Source organism: Phyllobates terribilis, unplaced genomic scaffold, assembly GCF_046119375.1.
Source record: "Phyllobates terribilis strain yellow unplaced genomic scaffold, ASM4611937v1 Scaffold_36__1_contigs__length_13169755, whole genome shotgun sequence".
Lineage (NCBI taxonomy): Eukaryota > Metazoa > Chordata > Amphibia > Anura > Dendrobatidae > Phyllobates > Phyllobates terribilis.
In genome coordinates this window covers 9458671-9473717 of record NW_027362796.1, presented here as the reverse complement: position 1 = coordinate 9473717, position 15047 = coordinate 9458671, and positions in this window count along the sequence as shown.

Below are 15047 nucleotides of genomic sequence, written 5' to 3'. Positions count from 1 at the left end.
ATATCCCCCCCACATAATGCCCCATGCAGGATGTCATCCCCCATATAATTCCCCATGCAGGATGTCCCCCCCACATAATGCTCCATGTAGGATGTCCCACCCCAAATAATGGCCCATACAGGATGTCACCCCCCATATAATGCCCCATGCAGGAGGTCACCCCCCCATATAATGCCCCCTGCAGGATGTCCCCCCAACACACACTGCCCCATGTAGGATGTCACCTCTCACCCCATATATTGCCCCATGCAGGATGTCACCTCTTACCCCATATAATGCCCCATGCAGGATGTCACTTCTCCCCCCATATAATACCCCATGCAGGATGTCACTCCCACCATATAATTCCCCATGCAGGATGTCACCCCCCATGTAATGCCCCATGCAGAATGTCACCTCTCACCCCATATAAAGCCCTATGCTGGATGTCACTCCCCCCCATATAATGACCCATGCAGGATGTCACTTCTCCCCTCATATAATACCCCATGCAGGATGTCACCCCCCTATATAATGCCCCATGCAGGATGTCCCCCCCATATAATGCCTCATGTAGGATGTCACCTCTCACCCCATATAATGCCCCATGCAGGAAGTCACTCCCCCCCATATAATGCCCCATGCAGGATGTCACTTCTCCCCCTCATATAATACCCCACGCAGGATGTCCCTGCCTCCCCCCCATATAATGCCCCATGCAGGATGTCACTTCTCCCCCCATATAATGCCCCATACCTCCATACATAAAAAAAAAAAAATCAAATGCTCACCTCACTGCTCACCAGCTGTGGAGAGGTAAGTATTGTGCCGGCTGTGGTCCAGGGCAAGCATTGGGGGGGGAGGAGCAATCCCCACTAGCTGGCGCTGGCACCACTCTCCTCTGCTCACCGGTCCCATAGCACGCCAGGGTGCCCGACAGCAAGTGGGCCCCTCGCCTACTCAGGGCCCCGGCACTTGCCTGGGTGTGCAGGGTGCTAGCGCCAGGTCTGCCCAGCGTCCGGTTTGTATCCTCCCAACATCATATCAGTGTAAATCATCTGGGACATAATATGGGGGGAGAAGTTTTTGCATCTGTAACTTTTTTCCTGCATCTTCAATAAATCAGTATTATTTCTTATTCTTTTATAGAGCGTGATGGATTCATTGGTTCCGGCGAGAAAGCCGCATATGAGCGACTATGAAAATTCCAAACTCATCAGCAGTGGAAATTTTGGGTGAGATTTCTGTTTCCATAATCCACATTTCTCAGGGTTCCCTATGACAATGCTTCTGCCCCTGCACTCTGCCATTCAGTGTTATCATAGGGAAATTATATGATCTGTAGCAAATCAAACTGTAAGGAAAGCGATTTAAATAATATAATTACATATAATATAATATATAATAATATAATATTATTACATTCGCCTGTGCTAGACCCTCATCTGTTCTTATGCTGCCTCCTCCACCTGAGCTTTTCTGCTCTCCACTTTGATCTTTGTTTTGATAGGGGGGCTCCATTGTGAAGCTGATCAGAGAAGTTGGCTACACATGGTCACATGAAGGGTGACACTATATTGACGTCAATGACATCTACACCCTCCACCATGACCATGTGGGCCCAATCACTGGCCTCAGCAGCAGAAGAGAGCCCTGGAGCACATTCATTTTGGGCCAGTTTTATTTGCACTAAATTGTATTTGGTCAGTTATAGCGAATCTGCCCAAAGAGAATTTCGATAGATTCTCGTATCTATAATGTGACCTGGGTGATGGCTCCGGCAGAAGTGGCATTGTGGAGACCTCCCATAGGTGATCTATGTAGTGCTATTTTATGTATTTCTAGATGTGGATTTATAGTGGCGGCCAGACTTCTAGTATTAAACATATGCAAATTGTCTCTTCAGAGAGGAAACAAACTAGAACTCCACCTATAGGAAGTAGCAATCCTAAAAGTCAATATCGACCCTTTAACAAGCCTTGTCACATGACTTAGGATAATAGCCAAAACCAAAATCTCAATTTGCAGGAACTGTGTTCTGAGGTACTGCCCCTCTTCAGTGCAAAGTGTGAATGGTTTGACTGGGTGAGAGGTGTCTGACCGGTATCCAAGGGGTTGACGTTTCTCCTTGCGGACATGAGGAGACTTTTAAGCCGCAATGCTCCTCTGGGAAATAGGATTGCTACTTCCTATAGGTGGCACTAGGGTGCTAGTTCTCTTCCTCTCTGAAAAGAGACAATTTGCATATTTCCCAGAAGAGCATTGCAGCTTAAAAGTCTCCTCACCTTGACATGCTTAACATGGCTTTTTCCGCAAGGAGAACCGTTACCGCTTGGATCCTGGTCAGATGCCTCTCACCCAGCCAAACCATATCTCACACTTTGCACTGATGAGTGCTTGTACCCCAAAACATAGTGTCCGAAAATTGAGATTTTGGTTATGGCTATTATTCCATGTCATGTGATAAGGCTCGTTAAAGGGTCGATATTGACTTTTAGGATTACTACTTCCTATAAGGGGCACTAGAGTTCTAGTTCTCTTCCTCTCTGAAGAGACAATTTGCATATTTCCCAGAGGATCATTGAGGCTTAAAAGTCTCCTCACCTTGACAAGCTTAACATGTCACTCTCCGCAAGGAGAAATGTTACCCCTTGGATACCAGTATTAAACATATAATGATTTCTATAGATGGATTATTAATAAGGATTTATTATAACCGATGGATTCTCCTTCTCTCCAGGGCCGTCTACTTAGTGCATCATAAAGACTCACACCAGACCTTTGCTATGAAGAAAATGGCTAAGCGGAACCTAAATACTGCACAGAGATTGGAATGGGCCTTTTTGGAGAGGGACATCTTAACATTTGCTGATTGTCCCTTTGTGGTCTCCATGCTCTGCTCCTTTCCAACTAGATCTCACCTGTGTATGGTCATGGCGTATGTAGGAGGTAAGACACATCTATTGTATTATATTCAGCCCATGTCTGCTTTCATCTTATCACTGCTCATATCATTAGGACATTGTTGGTTACTTCCCCACAGAGCATTTACTATAGGTTATCTATTACCAAGATGCTTGTAAATTCATTGATCTTGGTGCAGGGGCGCTATGGGGCTCATCAGTCGGAGGGGGTCTGTCGACGCTCGGCAGTGGGCAGCATCCCTCCACCTGTCATCACAATTTCAGCGGTATTTGCTTCTTCAAGGAGGTGGGGCTGGTGGGGGCAAAAATACTGAGTAGGTGGCTAGTAGGGGCCAAAATACTGAAAGGGGGCCGTATGACTAGATATGGGGGGACTGTGAATGCTGAGTGGAGGTCATCATATTAAGTGGGGTGCTGTGGGGGTCCTCACTCTATATGGAGGCCCCCATTCTGTGTGGGGACATGATACTGAGTGGGGAGTTATGTGGACCATTATATTGTGTGAGGGACTGTGGGAACCATTATCCCGAGTGGGAGGGTTGCTGTGGGTGCCATCACACCGAGTAGGGGGTTGTGGCTGGCCTCCTTCTAAGTGGTGGCCTCCTTAGGAGGATTCACTGTGGGGATACCATACTCATTGAGTGTGGGTGTGGGCATTTTTGGGAGCATCATACTCTAAAATGGCCATAAAAGTTGTATTGCTGGTGAGAACACCAAGCTGCTTCAACAGGGATATAAATATATTTATTTTTTATTTTTTAGGGTGGGGGGCAATTACAACTTTTGATATGGGGTCTTGTGATTTCTATGTACGCCACTATCTGTGTGATCTCCCCAGGATGTTTCCGCTCACTGCTCATTATACATCATAGTTATCTGCTCGTGGTATATCATGGTTATCTTCTGTATAAACCCCTCACCGGTCATATTTCCTTTCTTCTATAGGTGGAGACTGTGGGACCCTTCTAAGCACCAGGGGTCCTTTCTCTGTCCCCATGGCCCGCTTGTACTTTGCAGAGGCGGTACTTGCCGTGGAATACCTGCATAGTTACGGTGTGGTGCACAGAGACCTGAAGCCAGAAAAGTAAGTGCCCCCGTAGTATAATAAAGTGGGGAAAGTTGTCATTTATTATCATTCAGTCTGTGAGGCTAAAACCATCTTCTCTTTTGCAGCCTCCTAATTACATCTACTGGACATATTAAAGTTACCGATTTTGGGATTTCAAAACTTGGTCTAATGATACCGAAAACCAACACCTACAAGGAATTAGCAGTGGACATCTCCAGAGAGTTCCAGGACCGTGAGGTCAGCATCACCTACAAGAACTTAGCTTGTTATTTGCAAATCTCATCACACTATTGTCTCTTCTCTACGTTCTTCCTTTCTAGAGAACTTTTCCACTAATATTTTATCTTCTGCATTGTGTTTTAACGATAATATCTTGTCATAATAATTGTTTCATCGATTCTCATCTCTATGTTCTGTTGGTTTCCAGTTCTGTGGCACCCCATGTTACATAGCCCCAGAGATCATCCTGAAAGAAGGCTATGGAAGACCTGTTGACTGGTGGTCATTGGGGATCATCCTGTATAAATTCCTGCTGGGATGTGTACCATTTGATGCTGATTCCCTCACTGAGCTTTATAAAAGGGTTGTCATTGGTGAGTAGAATAATCCGATCATTGCGTTGATTGGTTACATTTGTTTAGTTATTTCCTTTGCTTTATGTTACAGTCCAGTAAAGAGGTTTTATTTTCTGTAATTTTCTATGTAACAGGAGAACTAATTTGGAATTGTGATCGCGCTCCACCCCTGGATGCTCAGAATCTCATCACTGAGCTGCTCAGAAGAAATCCTGTGCGTAGACTTGGGACAGGTAACAGATATACTAGTATTAATATTCCCTTATTAGACCAAGGACATATCGCTCATGTCCATGAAGATCAGCATTTCTCTATCAGCTCATCTACTGTATTTCTAGTTCTCCACACTAAGACTTTCAGTTTATTTCCTTCATGTCGGCTCAGTTTTGTCATTAGTTCAGATTACGATAAACTGTTCAGATATGGAGCCATCCCTGACTATGTCCGCATCACTTTTGTTTTTCTTTTTCTAGGAGGAGCATTTGAGATCAAGGTTCATCCATTCCTGAGTGACTTGGACTTTGACAACATTCTGAGCCAGGAGCTGGAGTATGTTCCTCAGCTTGTTTCAGACGCAGACACCAGCTTATTTATCAGTAAGTAGAAGGAGACGTCATCTAGACTAAGCGACTGTTTGTCTCATCTTCCCTAATATGTGATCATCTGTTCCCATTAATATTAGTGATAAATAGTGACTGTGTTATACTGACAACCTCTAATAATACTTCATTACCTATTTCTTGTAGATCATTCTGATATAAACAAACATCTGGTCTCAAAGGATGAGGAAGGCACAAGTGAGAACAATGAGAGCCTTGACTTCCAAAATTTTACGTCATCTTCTGAAAAGCTTTGTAAAGTAAGTATGTGATTAATAAATCCAAAATATGTAAAAAAAAAATAAAAAAAACTCTAAAAGTACATAAAAAAAATATTTTATATCTTATTTTTATCCGTATTTAGCTCTGTACCATCTCTACCAGGATGGTGAACAATGAGGATCCCAATGCCCCTCCAGAGTATACACAAGAAACCAACACAAACATCTCAGAAATGTGAGTAGATTAGAAAGGGTCATTACTGGGAGTTCCAGGCTGATCTATGTACACAACACCAAATATAGGACATAAATAACAGAATATCAAATGCAGCATTCACCGCTTCATGGTTAACGGTCATTGTACTTTTGGCTTCAGAAAATGCCGAAGATAACAGCCCATAATTGTGGCAGGTCATGCATTTTTAGCACTGCCTACTCTGTAGGAGAGCTGTAGTATTACTTGCCAGACATTCTTGGTAGTTGTGTTCTGATCCATGGAAGGTAGTTTGGAGCAGAAAACCTTCCCCACTATGACAGTCATATGTCCTATTAGGCCTTATAGTCAGTGTTCTTATAGTGAGACAACCCATTTTATACTGTGTTTACTTATTATTTACATGTTTTTCTTCTTCAAACAGGCAGAAAGAATCTGTTCCTGTATGTAATACAGACGATGCTGTTACCATCTTGCCACCCTCGTCCCCATTGCCAGGTATGTACATGTCTACAGCACCAACAATGTGAATGTTGACTTCAAGGCTCAAATATTTCCACATGGTTTTTCTGGTCTACTATGTTATCCATGTTTCATGGATCTCAGCTATGTTGACCATGGGTTCGTACTGTATCCCTATTTCCCTAATTTTGTACAGGAGTTTTTTTTCATGTATTCTGTTTATTACGTTGCATCATCTTTTAACCTAGTGAGATATAGCGACTGTGTTATACTGACACCCTCTAACAATCCTTCCTTACCTATGTCTTGTAGATCACTCTGATGAAAACAACCATCTGATCTCAGAGGATAAGGAGGGCACAAGTGAGGACGATGAGAACTTTATCTTCCAAATATTTGCATCATCATCTTCTGAGAGGCTTTCTAAAGTAAGTATGTGATCGATAAATCCAAAATATGTACAAAAAAGGATCTACAAAATGAAAAGGTATATATATTTAATAACTTATTGTTATCCACATTTAGCACTCTACCACCACTAACGGGATGGTGAACAACGAGGATCCCAAGGCCCCTCCAGAGTGTACACCAGAATCCAACACAAACATCTCAGAAATGTGAGTAGATTATGGGGTCATTACTGGGAGCTCCAGGCTGATATATGTGCACAACACCAAATATAGGACATAAATACCATAATATCAAATGCAGCATCCACCGCCCCATGGTTATGGGTCATTGTGCTTTCAGCTTTCGGAATTGTTGGAGATAACAGCCCATAATTGTGGCCGGTCATGCACTTTTAGTGCTGCCCTCACTGTAGGAGAGATGTAGTATGAAATGCCGGCCATTCTTGGTAGTTGTTTTCCTCTCAGCTCTCTATAAAAGGTAGTCTTGAGCAGAAGACCTTCCCCACTATGACAGTCATATGTCCTACTAGTCCTTATAGTCGGTGTTCTTCTAGTGAGACAACCCTTTTTATATGGAGTTTACTTGAGATTTACATGTTTTTCTTCTTCAAACAGGCAGAAAGTATCTGTTCCTGTATGTAATACAGACGATGCTGTTACCATCTTGCCACCCTCGTCCCCATTGCCAGGTATGTACATGTCTACAGCACCAGCAATGTGAATGTTGACTTCAAGGCTCAAATATTCCCACATGGTTTTATACAATACTATAGGTCTCTTATGTTATCCATATTATGACAAAGCAGATCCTATAAGAAGATATTGTTATTGATTTTTTTTTTAAATTTTTCATCAGAATTTCCATCTCATGAAGAAAGAAAATCGGCAATAAATCTGAGTATGGAGCAACAAAACTCAGAAAATGGAAAAAATGGGAAAAAGAGACGAGGTAAGTGTGAGAATCAACTCCATGTTGTGTGATGTCAGTGAGAATAATTCATGTGGAGTAGATGTCATCTGTCAGTGATGGGATTGTCACATGTATGATTGCTGACAATGACCCCTGACCTCTGTATGATAATATTCCTCTGCCGTCCGGCCACAGTGACTGCACAGCATTATCATGTAATATGGAGTCCCATCACTTACATTATATTTATTTCTCTTCTCATAGGTTCCATCTTCCGCCGGATCTTATCATCCTGCCGCCGTGGATTATCCAGGGCTGCTCGCGCATTTGCATGCTGTCACTGTTGCCCTAAAACCATCTAAAAGACGGGACACCTAAGCATCCAGCGCCCTGAAGTCCAGCAGATCCACCATCACTGCTGGAGCTGTATAGAAGGACCTTCACCATCTACCTGTGGCCTTCTGACTGGTCAACCTGGACAAGTTTCAGTAACGCCTCTGTCATCGGGCTCCACGGTATTCATACTGCTCGTCTGACTTGTCATTTACTGATCACCTGGTATCTGACCTCGGCTATCTTCCTGACTTTGATTTAGTCTATTGATAATGTTCACGATTTTATTCATCCCATTATTAATTAAAAAAAGTAAAATCTGTTACTGTTGCTCTGATTCCTTTTTTGTCTTGAATTCACAAATACTTGTAACTCACTAATTGCTCTTCTTCTCACTAAATGTATTTCTCATTATCCTTAATGCAGCAGTCAGTCTCATATTTCTGTCCAGCAGTTACACTGGTGCCTCCACCCTGTACCAGTCATTACACTCATCCACAAACCTCTCCACACTGCTGCACAGTCCTGCATCTCTACCATATCTACACTCCAATGAGCTAATATTAACATCCTCCATAATCAGGACCTCCCACTCTCATGTCCAAGACATTTTCTCTGCTGCACCAGCTGTCAGGAGTGCACTACTGCAGGCAATCAGGTTCATTGCCACTATCAGAGATTTTAAGTGTGCAGTAGAAACAGATTATTTGTGGCAGGACTATCAAATCACCTCACTATTCTAAGTTTTTCCTACAGCACTCAGTAGCACTTAATATTTGTACATATACAGATAATGGTTGGTGACTGGTTCATGCAGCCTTAATTCCACAAAGATAGAAATAAAAGGTCAACATGTTTCATACATCCAAACCATCCTTAATCATGGCAGAAAAACATAATTTTAAGTTCCCACTATGAATATTTGGTGAGATATCACAGCTGTGTATTTTCACAGCACAAAGAACGCATCTTACAGATCAGCAAATCACAGTGTGCTGACGCTTAGTGTTGTAGTTTTGAACAACACCATTCATTTTATCATATAATGTGTTGAAAAATGAGAAAAAATGCCAGGTTTGGGTTCCTTCATTTTACAGTGTGTACTGTGTTGTAAAAATAAACTGACAAAATGATTCAGAGTCAGTAGTACGATTACTGTGATACCAAACTTATAAGGTTTATATATATATATATATATATATATATATATATATATATACAGTGTTTAGCATAAATCAGTACACCCAAATAGATTTGTCAGCAAACCTGTAGTTTCCTTTCAGAATCATCATTTTATATGGGATACCATACTACAAAATACTCTCGCAAATTTGAGCCATTGAATGCAAACAAGATTTGGTATTTTGCAGACCCCAAAAAAGTAATTTTCTTAACAAACTCATTCAAGATCATGTTTCAAAAATGAGAACATCCCAGTAACAGTCTTAAGAGAAAGGCTAAGTTTAGACAACAAAATTCTAATTAACAAGAACTGAACCACAGGTAAGTGTAATTATTCATTAAACAGATGTCCAGCAGACAGGTGTCTGTAAAAGGAAGTTACTTAATAAAGAAAACTCCTTCCCATTTCATGCTATCAGCAATGGCACCACATAGAAGGGAAATGTCACAAAACCTGAGAAAGAAAATAATTTCTTTGCAATAAATGTGAAGTCTACAAGAAGATCAGCAAAACTTTACTTATCAGTCAGAATACTGTAGCAAAAGTGATGCAAAACTATAACAAAGATGGAACTGCAACCATCTTACAGAGAAGTCCAGGCCGACTATGGAAGTTAACACCTAAACAAAAGCGTCCTCTGATGAGAAGGGTAAGTGGCACCACATAGAAGAGAAATGTCACAAGACATTTCTGAGAAAGAAAATAATTCCTTTACAAAAAATGTGAAGTCTACAAGAAGATCAGCAAAGCTTTTCTTATCAGTCAGATGGAAGTTAACATCTAAACAAAAGCATCTTCTGATGAGAAGAAAATCAACAGGCAAATTCATTGCTATTAGCTGAAGAAGTAGAAAGCCAAACTAGGGTGAGTGTTTTCCATGACACGACACGGTGTACACTGCAAATGAATGGCATTCATGAGTGTCCTCCACAAAGGAAGCCTCTCTCCCTTAAAGCCCATGAACAATAAAAGTCCGTCTACAATTTGCCAGGGTCCATGCTTAAAACTATGAGGACTACCGGGACTCTATACTGTGTATGTGCATCTTATGTGTATGTCCGTATTTTATGTTTGTGTGCACTATGTATATGCATACGTTAAAATGTGTATAGAGTATTAGCATGTGCAAATTTTATATGTGTGCCTAATATAAATATACATGGAAATGTATATGTAGGTGGTGCCTGATGGAGGGTGTGGGGCCCAGATAAGAAGTCCTGATTAAGGGCCCTTCACTGTCATTGTCTGCCCCTTATATAAACAGTAAAATCTCCTTTAATAACTGGACTTCCATTGGGGTGGACTTCTCATAGATGGCCAGTATGCATACTATATTGTGAATCTGGGCATCTCTCACAGAAAATCTGATCTGGATATGAGGGTGGTCTTCTATAAGCGGTGATGTTTTGGACAGATTTAGGGAAAAGTCCCAATGCTTATCCATCGATCTGGTAATTTGAGTAAAATATTTGTGTTGATAACTGATCACAAAGTCACAAAATATGTAAGATTTGGCATAACCTGGTTCATTTTTCAAAAAGTTATGCTCAATTTTTTTAGCACCAAGTTTTGTTGCTTTTTTGTAGACTTACACTAACTTAGTATATTGTGTGAGAATTAAATGAATTATGAATTAGTTTGCGCATTTTACCACACTCTGGGGGTCCCTGACAGTCCTTCTTTACCGGCCCTGTAGTGATGCCAATGTAAACTTCCAAGTGACCGCGCAGTCAATCACTGTCACGAATGCAGGACAACCTATGATTAGCTAATTTTTGGGAAATCCTTATAACAAAAGGTGATTGAAAATATTTACAATTATTTTAAAAGCATAAAAAAAAAACCAGACCCAATACTTATAATTAGTTTGCTGAAAGTAGTCTAATTAAAGGGAGCTGAAAGGATTAGAGATTATGAACCCGATTCACCAGTGTTTTGCCAGAAAACTGGCATAAAGCTCTTGAAAAGTTGCAAAGTTTTGTGACTTTTCCCATTTTCACATAATTTTAACTTCTTTAAAGCCCAAGACGTACTGATACGTATCTGCGCCCTGGGACTTAAGAGCCTGATACGTATTAGCACATCTTTGCGATCGCGCACACAGGCTGTGCGGGCGTGATCGCCGCCAGGTGTCAACTGATTGTCACAGCTGACACCCGGTGCTATGTGCTGGGAGAGGTCCCGCACATTAACCCCCGCAATGCTGCGATCGAAGTCGTTCGCAGTATTGCGGGGGCAAGGGGAGGTGATCGGGATAGTCACCTCTCCTGCCGGCGTCCAGCAATGTGTGCCGCGGCTTCCCGGATGTTGCCATGATGACCCGATTCACTGAGGGGTGCAGTTTTAAGGATGGTGTCACTTTTGGGTATTTTCAGTCATAAAGACCCCTCAAAGTCACTTCAAATGTGATGCGGTCACTAATAAAATGGTTTTGTAAATTTTGTTGGAAAAATGAGAAATCGCTGGTCAATTTTAACCCTTATAGCTCCCTAATAAAAATAAATTTGGGTTCCAAAATTGTGCTGATGTAAAGTAGACATATGGGAAATGTTATTTATTAACTTTTTTTGTGTGACATATCTCTCCGATTTAGGGGCATAAAAATTCAAATTTTGAAAATTTAAAAATTTTCAAAATTTTCGCCAAATATCTGTTTTTTTCACAAATAAACACAAGTGATATCGAAGAAATTTTACCACAATCATAAAGTACAATATGTCATGAAAAAATATTCTCAGAACCAGGGGGATCCGTTGAAGCGTTCCAGAGTAATTACCTCATAAAGTGACAGTGGTCAGAATTGTAAAAATTGGCCTTCTCATTAACGTGCAAACCACTTTGGGTTGTAAAGGGGTTAAGGACTCTACCTGCATATACAGTCATGGCGGAAAGTGCTGGCACCCTTGAAATTGTTTCAGAAAATTACACATGTTTTATTACACGCATGTTTATTTCCTTTGTGTTTATTGGAACAACACAAAAAAACTGAGAAAAAAAAGGCAAATTGGACATAATTTCACACAAAACTCCAAAAATGGGCCGGAATACATATATATATTTTTGATGGGACAACACTGAAGATGCGACACTTTGATACAATGTACAGTAGTCAGTGTACAGCTTGTTTAACTGTAAATTTGGTGTGCCTGCAAAATAACTCAACACACAGCCATTAATGTCTAAACCGCTGGCAACAAAAGTGAGTACACCCCTAAGTGTGTTCTCAGCTGATGTTATTTGTTGGTTTTTCTTTGCATCCCGAACAATTTTCTTGGCAGTTGTGGCTGAAATTTTTGTTGGTCTACCTGACTGTGGTTTGGTTTTTACAGAGCATCTGATTTTCCATTTGTTAATCACAGTTTGAACACTGCAGACTGACATTATCAATTCCTGGGATATCTTTTTGTATCCCTTGCCTGTGTTATACTCTTTTTGCCTCCCTTTCCTGTGTTATACAGTTCAACTACCTTTTCCCGTAGATCCGTTGATAATTCTTTTGCTTTCCCCATCTCAAAATCCAGAAACGTCAGTGGCTGGATCCCAGAAACTCACTCAGCTTTATGCACACACAATGATTACAAGTGACGCGCCCCTGGGCCTGAGTCGCGCAGCGTTGCGCACGCGGGAGCCTACCCGGAGCCGGATCAGATGGGGGTAGTAGTCTCGTGGCGGTGACCCGGTCCGTGCCCAGGGAGTCAGACTAAGTGGCAGTCTATTAGCAGTAGATGGTGGATGACTACGCCACCCGTTGAATGCAGCTATGGAGCTGCCGCTGCAGGGCAGACCGCTGAGGCCGGTGGAAGGATGGTGCAGCGTGGATGGTATAACCCCCAACGGGAGGGGTATGGCCTCAGGGCAGCCGACGTGGATGATGGGGGTAGCAGGAACCACTCAGAGACGATGCGGTGTAGTTCAGGGTCTTTACTGGTGACAAAGATAGACCCTCCCGGAGTACTTGCTAGCAATCGGGGCCTGGTCAGTCCTTGAGCAGATGGGATCTCCCCTGGCCAGGCGGAGTTGTAGGCCTTCCCAACTAACTGTACTCTTCTGGCTACCTTGCTAGAGGCGGGTAAAAGTAGCCCACGTCCCTGAGTGTACCGTGTGGTGCTCACCCGTATGGCCGGTGACTCGGGGCCTTCTAATGGCTTCCGCTCCACGATGGCGGTGCTGGTCCCACGCGTGTGACCGTGCCTTCGGGTTTCTGGGCCAGAGGACCTGCAATCCCCTGCCGGTCGGTTTCTGCTGCTGGATAGGAGTTAGTCCTTGCAGCCTCGGACTCCGGGTCCGGTGATAACTTCTCAGTCAGGGCGAGCTCTGCAGCTGCCAGCCCCTGACTCCTTGTAGCACTGCTCCCACAGAGCTCCTGTTGTTTCTTCCTATAGCTGCTTCTCTTTCTCTACTTCTTCTCTACTCACTAACCCTGCCTCAGCCCCAGGTTTATATAGGGGAAGTCCTTCCCCTCCCAGGACTGGGCAGGAGGTGTGGCATGCATAGGATTCCTGACCAAGAGACCTCCCACCTGCTCTCAGACATAACATTGCAGTTACTGTGGAAACCAGACCCCTGGGGTGCCACACAAGCAAACAGGTCATAGGTGAGGATGTTACCTTTAGTAGCCATTCAAACCCATTTGTGTCAAATTCTGTGCATGTTATCAGGCCAAAATCACCAGGGTATGTGAACTTTTTGATCAGGATTATTTGGATGTTTTTGGTTGTCATTAGTGATGAGCGAGCACTAAAATGCTCGAGTACTCGTTGCTCGGGTCGAGCAAATTGAAATACTCGGGTGCTCAACCCGAGCAATGAGCCCAATATAAGTCTAGGGGAAACTTGAGCATTTTTCAGGTGGCTCCCCACGGCGGTCTGCAGAGGGTCTAAAAATTGCCCAAATCGATGGGAACTGTGCTCAAATGACATGGGAACAGCATGGGGAAGACCCCTGAAAGCATCTCTGACTCCCAGATCACTGCTGTCAACAACGTCGTCAGAGTATTACGCCACTTTTACGGCGTAAGGAACATCCTTTCCAGGGTGATGACTTGTATATAAGGCAAAATAAATAAACAAAAACAAAAATACTCCTACACACGTAGCATTTTTGACACGTTTTTGCACTTTTGCATTGCTTTCAACCAAGACAAATGCATTCACCAGGAAATGTCATTTTAACATTTTACAACCATATCTGGCCATGTGGTGTGTGACACATCATCAGACACATGCATACAGTGCTGAAAAGACATGGGAACAGCAAGGGGAAGACCTCTGGAAACATCTCTGACTCCCAGGTCACTGCCTAAATGTGTGCCCATCATAAGTGATCCTTGGCACATGCGAAGATGCCTCCCGCCATGCACCCGTCGTTGCAGACTTGCAACAATCACCGTCCACGTCTTTGTCCCACTGCAGTGTTCAGTTGTCCCTACCCCATTCCTTGGAATGCAAGCACAAGAATGCCGGCAGCCACCCACCCACAGGCTGCAATACTATACTGCCAAATTTTTGACAGCTGCTTGCACTTGAAATGTGGCCTTTTAGGCTCGTGGAGGCGGAAGCTTTTCTTAACCTCATGCCGGCGACGGCCGGGTGTCCATACTCGGTTCCCAGCCGCCACTATATTTCCCGGTATCGCCTCCGCCTTCCACAAGCATGGGTCCCATAACATTACCCGTGCCCTCCCCAGTGCACTTACTGGGAAGACCCGCCTAACCACAAACACGTGGACAGGTGAATGTGGCCAGGGACGGTACGGAGCCAGTCCACAACTTTTTTTGCTAAGAGTTGTATTTAGCTCGGTGAAAGGACTGGCATAGAGGGATACCGTATCTACCCTGCGTGTCATTTCTCCCAGAAAATCGTGTAATTGAGCTTGTTGCAGAAGCAATGGCAGCCCATCCAACATCAACTCGCACTTGTCAATGGTGCTTTGACACACACACATCTTTCTTTGCGCATTTAATTTCTTGAATACAGAGTTGGAAAATGGCCTGATCCGTAATGCGTTTTGAGAAATAACATGCATAAGCATGGCCGATCCGCATTAAAAAAGTAGCCATAGAGTGTCCAGGAACCTTCCCCCACACTTTTCTTAGCCAGGGCTGCTTTTCGGCAGGGTTGGACGGGCCCACCAGAGAACCGGAGACTCCTCCGGCGGGCCCTGGCTTCT